Raw genomic sequence first — 14,906 nt, 5'->3', positions numbered from 1 at the left:
TTCCAAAGCCCAAAACAAAAATGGAAGATTGACTAGTCTTAAGGATGTCTAATCAAATGAAAGCCAGTGGGCTTTTGTTCTTCCCCACACGATCATTAGAATTTATTAATGCAACTAGATCAGGATCTTTCATAGCTTTATCTTCTAGCAATTTCTCGTGTGCAGGCTTTGAAATGTGTTTCTGTTCTGAGCTAATCATGAATATTGTCCCCTTTCTCCTTGTCTGTTTATTTGCTAGAGGGATAAAAAGAAGTAAAATAGCTATTTATATAGAAATCTTAAAAGCAATAGGAGAGTTATTATGCGACCAGTCTAAAAAATCCTAATAAAGGGCAGGTACTTTTTGTAGATTTTTAAAGGGTGCCATTAACATCAGCATGTACACAGAGGTCCAAGCTCACATTAACAAGGGGCCTTTCTAACACCTGCCACATAAGCTTGTCTTCAGTTCAAGAAATGCTTGGATGGGAGCTACTTGAAAACACACACGTATGATTCCCAAAGCTCAATAAAATATTCCATAAACACACTAGGTTTTTACTGCCCTTTTCTGCTTTCATTGGCTCCAACACTTATCCAATGAATGTTGATCAGTTTGATGAAGTTTAACTGAAAGCCAAACCTAGTGGTTAGTATGTAAATCTACTCAATAGGCTTTAATCTGGTTATTGGATATGCATTCTCTTGTTGGATTCACATTTTGGGCAGAAGTCGAGTGCCTGATGTATGGATGGTGAGTCAACTGGTAAAAACTGCTGGGCTATGCTTGGGTATAAGTGAATCAAGGCGTTTCAGAGACTGCCAAACCTGGAAGTGGTCATGGAAATTATCTAAGTCATGGTTTTTTGTTTGTTTCCTCTTTTCTTTATTGTTGGTGTTGTTGTTTACAGAAGGGGGAGTAAAACCCCAGAAGCTAAGTGCTGTATCTCAGATCAGCTAGTTAGTGAGAAAACTACTGGGTAGTAAAGCTAAGATTGCTACCCAGATATACTCAGCCCAGTGTTTATTCCAATATACTATGTGGCCAGGAACACGAAAGGGAGGGAAATCAAAAGCTAATGACATTAAATTAAATACTATTCCTATGAAGTGTCATAGAAATATAGCCAGAACCATTGAAGTCATGGGCCTTCATACGGCGTCATGAGTAAGGCCAGAGACAGACATCAATATCTGAAATCCCCTTTTCCACCATTATTTTCCCTGACCCTGCTCATATTTCAAGGTTCAGACCAGAAATCACCTTCTTTAGGATGTCTTTTATACCTCCAAATCTAGATGTCCCTCCTATATGATCAAATAATACTCTCTCTATATTGTAGTTTTTGCTCACTTGTCCTCTCCTCCATTGATAATAACTGTTATCAGTCATTGAGTATCTACTATGTGCGAGGCATTGTACCAGGAACTTTATGACAGCTGCATTGAGTTCTTGAAAACCCCTCCAAATTAGGTATAGTATTCCCATTTTTATGGATGAGGAGACTGAGGTTTAGACAGGTTAAGTAGTTTGACCAAGCTCATACACCTAAGGAGCAGCAGAGCCAGGATGGGAAATCATATTGGTCATGATCCTATTCCTACATCATTTCTATGTGTCATACTGACTAAATTCAGAGTCAGAGGACTGTGGTTGTGGATACTAGACTTCTCTCATCATCCATTCCACGCCCCTTCTGGCCTCTGAGGTTGGAAAGCTAGAACCCACATTTTTCAAACTCGCTTGAATCTAGGATTCTGGTATGATACAAAGTGTGCTGGTTGGAAGCACTTGTGAGAGATTTGGAAGGCAGCGGTGACATGCCAGCCATCTTGTAGTGGTGTCTGGGGAGCAAGAGTGTGGGGATGTGAGTGTGTGGAGGCAGTTGTGCAGGCCAGACTCAAGGATCCAGATTGTAGTCACCAGCTTTGAGGTTTAAGGGGTAGTTGTGGCAGCAACTGTGGGAGCAACCACAGAAGCTTCAGGACATCTGGATCACAGTCATGAGGTCTATCTGTGTGTTTTGGGACTCGATAGTGCAGGAGAGTCCCCTGAATTGGGGCTCGTCTTGCCCTTCCAATGATTTTAAAACTAAATTCCTTATCACATTTCTTTGGCTTCAAATACCCAGAGCAATGTAGTGGTATTTCCCATATCTATTGCTATATAAAAAACCACTTCCAAACTCTGTGGACTAAAACAACAGTGACTTATTATTTATCATGCTTCTGGGGTTGGTTGGAATCAGCTGGGCCGTTCTTCTGCCTCACATGGTTGGCTGAGATCACTCATGTGGCTACAATCATCTAGGAGCTCTGTTAAGGCTGGAACATCAGAGACAGCCCCACACGTCTGCTGGGGTGCCTTGGTACTTTTCCTTGTGGCCCCTCTTTCTACATGGTCTGTCATCACTAATCTGAGCAGGAAGCAGGATCAAGGATGGGTTACCCAAATTAGAAATGATTAATTTTGTATCTAAGTAGGAGAAATACAAGTGGCAGAAACTACAGAAAAATTTAAGGCCAATATGAAAAGGAGAAAGGATTCGGGTATGAGGTAGTCTGGCCAAATCTCCCATTTTCCCATTATAATTCTGCAAAATGAATTTTATCATCCATTTATGCCGCAAACATTTGTTTAGTATATAGTATTTGAAGTAACCATTCTAGGTTCTAGGTATGGAAAAGTTCTGCCCTTTACAAAATAAATAATAGGTTACAAGAGTATGATAATAATCCACACAGAGTGACATACAGGGAGTCACTAGCTCTGGTACGCGTCAGGAAACCAGCCTAGCAAATGTCGCCCTTAAGGAAGATCTTGAAGGCTGAGTAGGAGTTTGACAGGATAAGGAGGTTTGTTTGAAGGAAAAAGGGGATAGCATAGACTTGTGAAAAGAGTATCATGGCACAAACTTCTGCTTCCGATAATGGTGGGATATGTAATTGAGAGTGAGGATAACTGGAAAATCGAGATGAAATATGTTTGTGATTGTGGGACTGTATGTGCATGTTATTTTATAATACACAGACAAAATATAATATATAGACAAAACGTCAGTGAGGATATAGATTTGAACAACATAATTAGCAAAAGGCCTACACAAACGTAGAGATCATTGCATCCAACAGCAGAATATGTATTTTTTTTTAATAGACTTTATTTTTTAGAGCAGTTTTAGATTCACAGCAAAATTGAGTGAGAAGTATAGAGAGTTCCTGTATACTCCCTATCCCCACAAACTCATAGCCTCCCCAACTATTAGCATGTTGCACCACAATGGTATATTTGTTACAGTTGAAGAGCCTACATCAACACGTTATCACCCAAAGACCACGGTTTACATTAGGGTTCGTTCTTGGTGTTGGATGGGTTTTGACAAATATATAGTGACATGTATCCCCCATTGTAGTATCATACAGAATAGGCCTATTCACACTGTCTATTTCTTTTGTGAGTTTTGGCAAATGATGTCTTTCAAAGAAATGGTCCGTTTCATCTAGGTTATCAAGTTTGTGGGCCTAGAGGTGTGATGTGTAGTGATATCTCTTCTTCCATTTCTGATGTTAGTAATTTGTGTCTTCTCTTTTTTTCTTGGTTAGCTTGATTAGAGGCTTGTCAATTTTGCTGATTCTTTCAAAGAACCATGTTTTGGTTTCATTGAATTTCTCTATTGATTCCCTATTTTTAATTTCATGATTTCTACTCCTCTAATTCTTCTTATTTTTTTCATTGATTACTTTTTTTCATTGATTACTTTGGATTTAATTCGCTCTAGTTGTCTAGTTTTCTAATTTGGTAGCTCAGATTATTAATATTAGATCTTCCTCCTTTCCTAATATACACATCCAATGCTATAAATTTCCTCCTAAGCACTGCTTTTGCTGCATCCCATGAATTTTGATAAGTTGTATTTTCAATTTATGCATTTTTAAAAACCTGTATGGAACATACATAAAAATTAACAGGTACTTGAACAAGAGGGAATACACAAATTACATCAAAGAATTGGAATCCTACGACATTTATTTCCTTTCACAGTATGAAAATGATACAAATTAATGGCAAAGATATAACTTTAAAGTTCTTATATGTTTGGAATTAAGAAATATACTTCTACATAACCTAAATGTTAAAAAATCATATTGTAAATCAGAAAATAGGTAACACATATACTATACACAAAATCTTGTGACATGTGGCTAGATCAGCACTTTGAGGAAAATTTGTACCCATAGATACTTATACTAACTTAAAAAAATCTAAAAATTAACAAACTAAATGCCCTTTAGGAGAAACTAGAAAAATAATAGCAAAATAAACCCAAAGAAAGTAGCAAGTAGGCAATAATAAAAATGACAATGCAAATTAATGAAATAGAATACAAACATATAATGAAGAGGCTCAACAAGCCAAAAATAGTTCTTTAAAGAGAAAAAAATAAAATTGATAAACCTCTGGGGAGACTGATCAAGTAAATAGAAGGCACATACAACCAACACTAGGATTATAATAAAAGCCTGTAGTAGATTATTAGAAGATACAGTAAACAGAAAATCACTAATGACCTAGCAGAAATTAAGAAGTTAATAGGCAACCTTGTGGCAAAAACTGGAAAAATTAGATGAAATGGAAAAATTTCTGGAAAAATATAGCTTATTGAAACTTAATAAACAATAGAAAATCACAATAGCCCTATGATCATTAAGGTAAGTTAATTGAATCAATTATTAAAAGAATATTCCAGGTCCAGTTGACTTCACTGGGCAGTTCTGACATTCAAAGAAGATGTAATTACAAAATTGTACAAGATCTTCCAAAGATGTTAGCCTGGGCAAGAAGGGGAGTGGGGGAGAAGGGCAGCCATGGTACAAAGGAGGCGCGTAGGTTGTAGGGTTGAGAAGCTGGTGGAAAAGGCCAGGCTAAAGTTGAGGCACGGAAGTAGGCTATTGAGCTCCTTAGCTCACAAGACTCCTCCAAAAAGTTCATTCATTTTGCACTCTCGGAGTGATCGCTTCCTTACTGGGTCGGATCCCTGCTCTTTCTGGTTCAGACACCAGCTGTTCAGCGTGGAGCAATTCCAGCCTCATCCCTCAGCAGCATGAGTGGGGCTTTTCCTCAAAATCCGCCCTGAAAGGCTAAAAGAATGCATAGACTCCCCGGGGTGGGAAGGGGAAAAAGTCTTTCAGCAGCTAGAACAGGATTGAAATGATCTCAATAGCTTATGCTGTACATCTTTACTAAGATATATAGTCCAATCGGCATAGTCACTATCTTCAATATGCTTTATGTTTTTTCGTATTTCTGCAGCTTGTTTTAAAGTCATTTCCTTGGCTTAGAATTTCCTCTCTGCTTATCTAACTGCCAACCATCATTCAGATGGCAGCTTAAGCCATCTTTTCGTTTGATGCCCTCCCATACCAGACCAAGAGACTCTGCTTATTTAGTGGGGTCAGGGTCCGGTGGAAGAGGGGGCGTGGGGAGTTAGGGGGGAGGGAGGTTTGGAGTCGGGGAGGTGAAATGGGTAGTGCCCCTAACGCTGATTTTCTGGACCACTTCCATCTTGAGTGATTTTAGCCTCTTTGTGGCAGGAATGATGTCATTTCTGTGTGTATCTTCCACAGCATCCTTCTGTATCATTTTCATCCAATAACGTACATTCATGGAATAGTTACTGATAAAATATACATTGTCATGCTCATAATTTGACTATAAAAACATGAAAATATTTTACTTTGGGAGCTTAGTTTACTTATCTTAGGCAGATAAAATAGTTTCTTCTCTTAATACATATAAAGAAAAGGTCATATCCTTCTCATTTATTATTATATAATAAGCTTGTAAGTTCTTTGAGAGAAAAACCCCTATCTTGTACTTATATTTTTAATTTAATATTCACAGTGTTGGATACTGACGCTGTATTCTCTATGTCATGTAATGCTTTGTAATACCTACTCCCAAAATATCTGAATTTATCCTCCTTGTAATACTTAAAGAATAAAAAAATGTATTTAAAAAATGTATAATTAAGGTTGATATATTCTCAAGTGGCGAAAATACAATAAGATGCAGATTTCCCATCCTTATTTATGCAGTAATTAATATCAGAAATAATAGACATATAACTTATTCAGCACAATAATCAAAAACAGTATCATACATTTATTGTATCCATTCATTCAACAGATACTTATTATGAGCCAGTCAATGTTAGGCACTGGAGATGGAAGGTAAATATGATATATATGTATCCTCCTCTCCTGAAATCCAATATAGTTGAGAGAGAAAGACATCATATGAAGAATTACACAATTGATTATTAGTTACAATTGTGGCAGGTGTTATTAGGGAGAATTAAGTGTTAGCAGAGTGTGTCATCGTGGAACTTGAATTGGTCTCCTATGGAGTTAGGGGTGAACTGTATCTTTTCTTCTGTTTCTTGAGAGTCAGAAATCGGAGTTTGGCACCATCTTTGGAATAAATACATGAAGCTGCCATTCAACCGCCAAAATAGAGACATGGGAGAACATAGCCTTGACTTTCAGAATTCAGTCATTTAAGAATTACGCTAAGGGAAATAAGTCAGACGGAGAAAGCCAAATACTGTATGATTTCACTCACGTGTGGAAGATAAAAACAACAACTACAACAAACAAACACATAGGTGTAGAGATTAGATTGGTGGTTACCAGAGGGGAAAGGGAGAGGGGGGAGGGCAAAAGGGGTAAAAGGGCACACATGTACAGTGATGGATAGCAATTAGACTTTGGGTCGTGAACACAATGCAGTCTATACAGAAATCAAAATATAATGATGTACCCCTGAAATTTACATATTGTTATAAACCAATGTTATCTCAATAAAAATTAGTTAAAAGAAAAAGAATGATAGCCGTACCACAGCCTTTGAAAATTAAATGAATAGTTTGGGCATAATTTAGATACTTACCAATGTGCTTTAAAAGTAAATATTAACAACACTCTAAAATTGATAGTTCATGTATCTCTTTGTTAAGTACCAAAAATCGAGGATGAATATATGGAAAGATGGTTTTGCATAAATCATCTGTTCTGACACTTTACTGCTTGAAATCAAGTTGAGGCAAATATTCCTATCATGTGATGAAATATTTTCAAGTATTTAAAACAACATATCCCAAACATTTTATTACTTCTCCTCTTTGGTTGATTTTGCTCACTGGTATTCTAACTTTACAACAGGAAAAATTACGAAGTCCAACATTTGTTTCCAAGGAATTATTTGCGTTTCTGCCCAACGCTGGGATTAGTGATTCCTTTTGGTAAGGTACAAGTCATTTGGTGGGATGCTAAAGAGTAACGTGTGGTAAATCTCAAGGTATAGTAAAAGTGTGTCTTCAGAAAAAACTTATTTGGAAACTTTTCTTTTTATATGTCTATTAGTTTCCTGTGGCTGTTGTACCACAGACTTACTGTGGTTTCTAGTTCTAGCTAAAAACAACACACACTTATCCTCTTTCAGTTTTAGAGGTCAGTTTTGGTCCGAGTCCAAAGTCAGCTTCCCTGGGCTGAAATCAAGGTTTTGGCAGGGTTACACTCCCTTGCCTTTTCCAGTTTCTGGAGCTGCATTTCTTGTTTTCCTTTGTTTATACCCTTTTCTTCCATCTTCAAGGCCAGCAGTTCAGCATCATCACAGATCTCTCTGCTCTATCTTCACCTCGCTTTCTCCTCTTCCCCAACTACCTGAAATCTCCTTCTGCCTCTCTCTTATAAGAACACTTTTTAGTTCTTATAGGCGTTTAGGTCCCATCCAGATACTCCATCTCAAAAATCCCTAATTTAATCACATCTGCAAAGATGATTTTTGCCATGTAAAGTAACATTCACAGGTCCCAAGGATTAGAATATGGATCTCTCTTGGGGGAGGGTATTTTTCAGGCTACAACCATTTATCGCTTTACTTCTATGTATTGTTCTTATATCTTTGTGAGCAGACCAAATGCTTAGTTTTATTGTTTTATTAGATAACATATGCTTAAATTTTTTTTCAAAATTGTCTTGTGTTTTTGAATTCCCTGATGAGAAGTTTCTTCCCCTTGTCTCTACTTGGAGGAGGACTAACAGCCTGTTCACTCTTTTGCCAGTTGAATAACAGTGCAAGTCACTAATCATTTTGTCATTTGTAAAATAGAATTGACAGCTATAGTTTTCACAAGCTCCTACCGTAAAGCAATGGGGAGATTAAGTTCTATATTTTCTCTTCTTACTGGAAAATATTTGATCCTTTTGTCCAGTAGGAAATCTTGTTTATCTTGCTTGAGAGTATTGAAATAGCTGTATCAAAAATGAAAAATTATTAATATATCCATGCCAAACCAATGTTATATTACTTTCCAATACTAAAATATTATGTCTATGTTTTTAGAAACAACTTTGAGTTCCCTCGTTTTGTAAGTATCCTTGCTGTTTCCAATCAAAACTGTGAACTAGAATGCAATTATTATCCTGGAATAAGCAATTAGTAAGGTAAGTTGCACAGGTCTGACAGTGGTTTATAAATTATCAAAATAGCTGGGCAGATCTTCACTTTTTCCCTCAAAAATGTGATCAGTTGAGACGTATTTACTTTAAGACAAGGAAAATCCAGCTCAAATTTGCAAAAATAATAGGGAAGATTTTTTGTTTGTTTCGGTAACTAGATGAAGGTCCAGATATAGAGTAGGTTCCAGTTTTGATTTAACTTAATAACTCAAAGGTTCCAGTCTCTTTCTGTTTCTCTGCTTTGCCTTCCACATATCCTCTTCCTTTTATGGCCAAATTCAAGCTACTAAGAGGACACTAAACACAAAGTAGAGAATAGGTGCATACAATTGGCTCTCACGAGCTGATCCAAAGCCAGCTCTAACACACCATCTGTCAAATCCATAGGTAAGAATTCAAGCATCTTTGGGTTTGTTCATCCTGCTTTATGTAGGTCATTAACCATTAAGAGATTCTTATTCATGCTCTTGTTTTAACTTTAAGAAGGAGTAGAAAGTTTATGTTGTGATACAGTGGAATTGAGAGAAATTTCTTTTTTTTCAATGAGTGTTGGGGTTAGGTTTATTTATTTATTTTTTTTGTGAGGAAAATCAGCTCTGAGCTAACATCCATGCCAATCTTCCTCTTTTTGCTGAGGAAGACTGGCCCTGGGCTAACATCCATGCCCATCTTCCTCTACTTTATATGGGATGCCGCCACAGCATGACCTGACAAGTGGTGCATCGGTGTGCGCCTGGGATCCGAACCCCGGGCCGCCAGCAGCGGAGCACGCACACTTAACTGCTACGCCACGGGGCTGGCCCAAGGGTTAGGTTTATTTTTGAAATACATTATTGATAGAAACAATTTACATCCGAGATCCACGAATATCACTTCAAAGTAAGAGGCAGTTTGGTCCTAAAATTCACATTGCATTGCCCAAATATATCTCAATGTCCAAAGAGTGGGCTTACACCAAAGCTTTGCAGGCGTTCATTGCTACCGTCAGTATCCATTTTAGGGCTTTAAAACATTTCTGCCTTATCTAGGTGCCTCCATTTTTCTATGCATAACTCAATTCCACAAATTTTGTATTTCCTTTCAGAAGTATTAGAGGAAGATAAACTATTTAATAGGTCTAGAGGTAGTTGATATATCCCTTGCATTTAAGGCCAGGTATGTTAGTTATTCATTGCTGTGTAACAAATTATCCCCAAATTTACTGGATTAAATAGCATGCATTTATTATCTCACAGTTTCTGTGAGTCGGGGATCCAGTCTCAGCTTAGCTGGGTGCCTCTGACTCAGAAGCTCTTATGATGCTGCAATCAAGATGTTCTGAGGACTGGGGTCTCATTGCAAAGCTATACTGTGGAAAGATCTACTTCCAGTTCACATGGTTGTTGACAGGGTTCAGTTTCTTGCAAGATGTTGTCCTGAGGGCTTCAGATCCTGAATAGTTCTTGGTTCCTTGTCACACAGGACTCCCCAATAAGACTTCTGCTTCACCAAAGCCAAAAAGGGAGAAAGAATCTGCTAGCAAGATAGAAGTCACTATCTTATCTTATGTAACCATGGAAGTGACATCCCATCCTCTTTGTTGTATTCTGTTGGTTAGAAGCAGGTCACTAGGCTGCCCCACACTCAAGGGGAGGGGGTTACTCAAGGGCATAGCTATGATCGTGTGTTTCCATTCTTATTAATTGACCTGTTTATTGCATTCACATAGTGCACAGAAGTTTGTAAAGCACCTCAAGTAACTGTCAGAGGTCTTGGGGCTGTGGTTAGATTTTAGAGTACACTTCCCATTAGATCAAAAACTAGGACAAAGAGTGTCAAATTCACAAAATATTTTATTATTCCTTCCCTGTGAAAGTCTACTTTTAATCCTTAATGGAAGAAAAAAGGTAAGAAAAGATAGTAGTGAAGGTTTCACTGTAACTATGCCCAGGAGAGCTTGGTCATCAGTTTCCCTGGTCACCCTGGAAATCTAAAGCATAGCACATGCTTGTGGAAGGCCTTTCTGAACCCTGTCTATTGCGCACACACATTCTCAACCCCTCCCCCTGTCCATCTCTCTCACAATTGGATGGGGAAGGCAGGTTTTATACTCATTGGCACAACTTCTGGAATTATCCAAAACCAAGACGTTGGAAAGTTATCCCGCTCTTGGATTCTATGCTTCTTGGCACCAGTCAATTTGTCCTAAAGAAATCTTGAAGAAAAATACAGCCTGGCGGTATTAATGCTTTTCCAAATATCTTTAAAATATGTTCAGAAACCATCTCAGAGAAATAAACAAGCAAAAGTATAAGCTTATAATGGCAAAATGGACCATTTTGTGAGGAAAATAACTTTAATTTGATTCCGCACATGTATCTATAGGCACTGGAAGGAGAACTTAAAAGGAGTTATGATTATAGTATTTAATCAAGGACAGAGGGGCCTTACAATGATCCAAGGTCTTCCCATGCCCCCTCCTACCAGCCCCCCTGCCCAACAACAGAAGCTCTGCTACCTACTAAATGTGTGACCTTGAAAAAGTGACTTCATCTCTCTCAACTCTAAGCCCCCTCCACCACCATCTACAAAAGGAAAATGCAAACTTTCAGCATGGTTGTGTGGTTTAAGTGATTTGAAATCCGTGAAAGCACATAATATAGGTTTTATCTATAAATTCTGTTTATCTCTGCTGGATATGTTGAAATTCATGGAGGTACACACTCTATGAAATTCTTTAGTATCCGATTGTTAGATGAACTTTGAATTTCCATTCACTTCACTCTCCTGGGGAAGGGTCATGATAAACATGGACCACTCACAGTAGATGAAGATGTGAAGGGCCAAGGGGCATCACAGTGTTACACAGCTGGCTGGTTAACATGGAGAGACTCAAACCAGCAAAGCTGCCAACAAAATATTTACATTATAGATAGCAAAGATTTTAGAGAAAGAGAAATAGTTCACTCTGGACTTGGAAGGAAGGGTTGTTGTTAGTGCCATGGAGTGGATTCCCACTCCTAGTACAGCAGAGCTGAGCCCTACCCAGTCTTTTTGACTATTCTTAGGATTTTCATGGCCAATTTTTTCACAAGTGTGTGGCCAGATCCTTCTTCCTAGTCTGTCTTAGTCTGGAAGCTCCGCTGAACCTGTCCACCATGGGTAACCCTGTTGGTATTTGAAATATGGGTGGCGTAGCTTTCAGTATCACAGCAACACACAGCCACCACAGTATGACAACAGACAGACAGGTGGTGTGTTTTCTTGACGGGGAATCAAACCCAGGCCTCAGCAGGGAGAGCACCAAATCTTAACAACTAGACCACCAGGGCTGGCTTGGAAAGAGGGGAGAGAGATAAAAACTCCCGTTTGTCCTTTCTCCTCCATAGTCTCCCTTCCCTCAAGAAAACAAAATAAGCCTGGGGAGGGATCACAGGTCAAAGGATTGAAAGGATTTGCACACTGTGATGTGTGTGGCAGGGGAGAGGGAGGTTGATATTGTGAACTTTTAGACTGAAGTGATTTTGGGAGTTTGGGATCTTTTGACTGCTGGTATCTTCAAGATTTCTGATTTCTGTATTTGTGCTTCTTTATTTTGCAGAGTGGGAGGTAGATTTGGTTGAGTGACAACAGTGCCTCTGAAAAGCCAAAGCTACAAAGGTTGGGTCTTAGAAAGATATTGGGAGCTGGGTATTTGGGGCTGGCTCTAGGCTTAGCTAACAAAGCTCCAGGGTCCTTCAGATTTCTGCCTTGGGTGTACTGCTCACCCAGCTCTGCGGGCTAGGAGAGGGATTAGGCTTTGGGGGGACTCTTGGCACAGAACAAATGAGCTTCTATTTGTTTGACTGGAGCTCCTTTTGTAAGGAGTTAAGGAATCCCAATGATCATTTATGGATGATATTCCAAATTAGCATGAATTCCAAAAATTCATTTACTAAGCTTTGTTTCTTCTTTCTCCATTCATTAGAGAGTCAATGGCTTATTAGGTTTTTGAGCATAGTGTTTTTGAAAAGTATCAAGTCTTAGAAGCAGAGAACATGGAAAAATACAATTCTGAAAGTAAAAGGAAGCCTGCTGAGACTTTCCAACCTAAAGTAAATATGTTGCCTAATTTGTAGATGCTCTTGCTTCCTAGTGCCATATTTCCATATTATTATATAAGGGGCAATTAGACTCTGTGAATTATTAAGGAACAGATTGCTTTGAGAACTTCAAACTCATCCTAATGAGTGATTTGTAGTACAGTTCTTTATTGCCTTTCAAGCTTTAATATAGCTCTTTCAAAATCTGAAATTCTATTTGCAAGAACTATGAGTGATTATTTTATTTCACACAGGTAAGATAATAGTGCTTCATCATCGAATTGAGAAACAAAGAACACTGGGCTGGAGGAAGGTTCTCCTCAGGGCTCTGTACAGATTTCCTTGTCTATATTGTGAGATTAGACCAGCTGTCTCCAAATCAGACATCTCTGCGGCAGAAATGAAAGGTGAATGAGTGAAGTTGGGCTTGATGGAGCCTGTGTGCAATGGGTGATTGAATACCTCTTCAGTGGTAGATTGGGTTGCTGGCTTGAATTATTCAACCTTACCCCTGCTCCCATCCGTGCTGTGATTGTGAAGTTCCTCCCATAAAAGGGACAGTGTACATTTCTCTATTCCTTGACTTTGGTTCAGCCATGTCACTTGCTTTGCCTGCTTGAAAGAGACAGACGTGAGGGCTTGCTAGTTATGAGCCTAGACATTAAGAGGGCTTGTGTGTTGCCCTTGCCCTTTTCCATTTCTGTCATGGCCGTGAGAAGATGCTGCCCAGCTTGTCTGCTGGTGAAGGAAAACGAGTGACATGTGGAGCAGAGCCAAGCCACCCCAGACAAACCCAGCCTAAATTAGTTGAACCCAGCTGATCCCCAGACACGTGAGTAAAACAAACGCTTATTGTTGTATGCTGCTGAACTTTCGAGGTTGTTTATTATGCAGCATTATCAGGGCCCTGGAACTAATTTGCTCTGTTTACTCTGGATAAATTTCCTTCTCTGCATCATGAGGGTGTTAGGATAGGGCTGATGTTCCAAATTCAGATTGCCTTCAGGGCAGGAAGGAAAAGTAAATGAGGGAAGGAAGATGGTGTCTGACACCATATCACAGATGCCTTCTAAAGGGGGTCCCTGTCGCTCAGCTCCAGCCAAAAGTGATTGTGCAGGAATGTGGGTGCCGTGTTACCAAATCTACCTATTTTTTAAGGGAAGTAGGAAGTCTGGATTTTTTTGCAAGGTTTTTTTTTTCTTTTTTTTTTATGAGGAAGATCAGCCCTGAGCTAACATCCATGACAATCCTCCTCTTTTTGCTGAGGTAGACCGGCCCTGAGCTAACATCTATTGCCAATCTTCCTCCTTTTTTCCCCCCAAAGCCCCAGTAGATAGCTGTATGTCGTAGTTGCACATCCTTCTAGTTGCTGTATGTGGGACACGGCCTCAGCATGGCCCCATAAGTGGTGCGTCGGCATGCCAGGGATCCGAACCCGGGCCGCCAGTAGCGGAGCACGTCCACTTAACTGCTAAGCCACGGTGCTGGCCCCTGGATTTTTTTAATGTGAAATCTCCAAAATCTAAGTTTCAGAACTAATTAAAAATATGTAGAACTCTGTATTGACAGGATATATATACCCCAGGGTCACCCTTGGCAATCTGTGGATTAGAGTCTGGGGTCCATATGAGGTCCAACGTTCAGTGATCCTTAGCATTCAATGCAATGCAAGTGTACTGTGTGTTCCAGCTTATCCTAGGTGCATTTGCTTTATAACAAACTGAGAAAAGTTTGGATTTAAAAATATCACAAAACATGCTTCTTTCATCTCCAATGGAATATCTTACAAATACAGTCACAGCATAAAAGCTAAACACAACAAACAGAAAACCGGATGAAGACAAAAATCTCCACCTACCTAACAACTTCAGCTACTTCCAAAGCTTAAAAATGACAAATCAATCACCTCATTACATATAGAAACTGACTTTATTTTACTAAAGGGACTTTTTTTTGCAACTTTAAAATCTCTTGTTTTTCAGGATGCAAATTTTTAAGATGATCTGTTGTTATTAGAGTAAGCAATCTAAGGTCTACTTCTGAAATGTAGTATGTGTCTGTCAGAAGAGAATGGGAATGGTTAAGTCCTTTAAAAGATTTTTCTTAATAAATTAGCCATCCACTGGAAAAATGACCTGGCATCTCTGCTAAAGGAAAGGGAATCAGGAAGCCTTCATTTAAATCTTCATTAGCCAATGATTAGGTCAACAAGAGGCTTCAATCTCCGGATTTCCTCGACCGTGGATTATAAACCCGGGGTAATTAAATGGGAGGAATATAACCTCCTCACAGGGTTCTTGATTGGATTAATGATTATACATGACTTGCAAAATAGAGACTGTGTGT

This window comes from Ceratotherium simum, chromosome 37, assembly GCF_057802395.1.
Source record: "Ceratotherium simum simum isolate JZ-2026a chromosome 37, ASM5780239v1, whole genome shotgun sequence".
Taxonomy (NCBI): Eukaryota; Metazoa; Chordata; class Mammalia; order Perissodactyla; family Rhinocerotidae; genus Ceratotherium; species Ceratotherium simum.
This window is presented reverse-complemented; position numbering follows the sequence as displayed.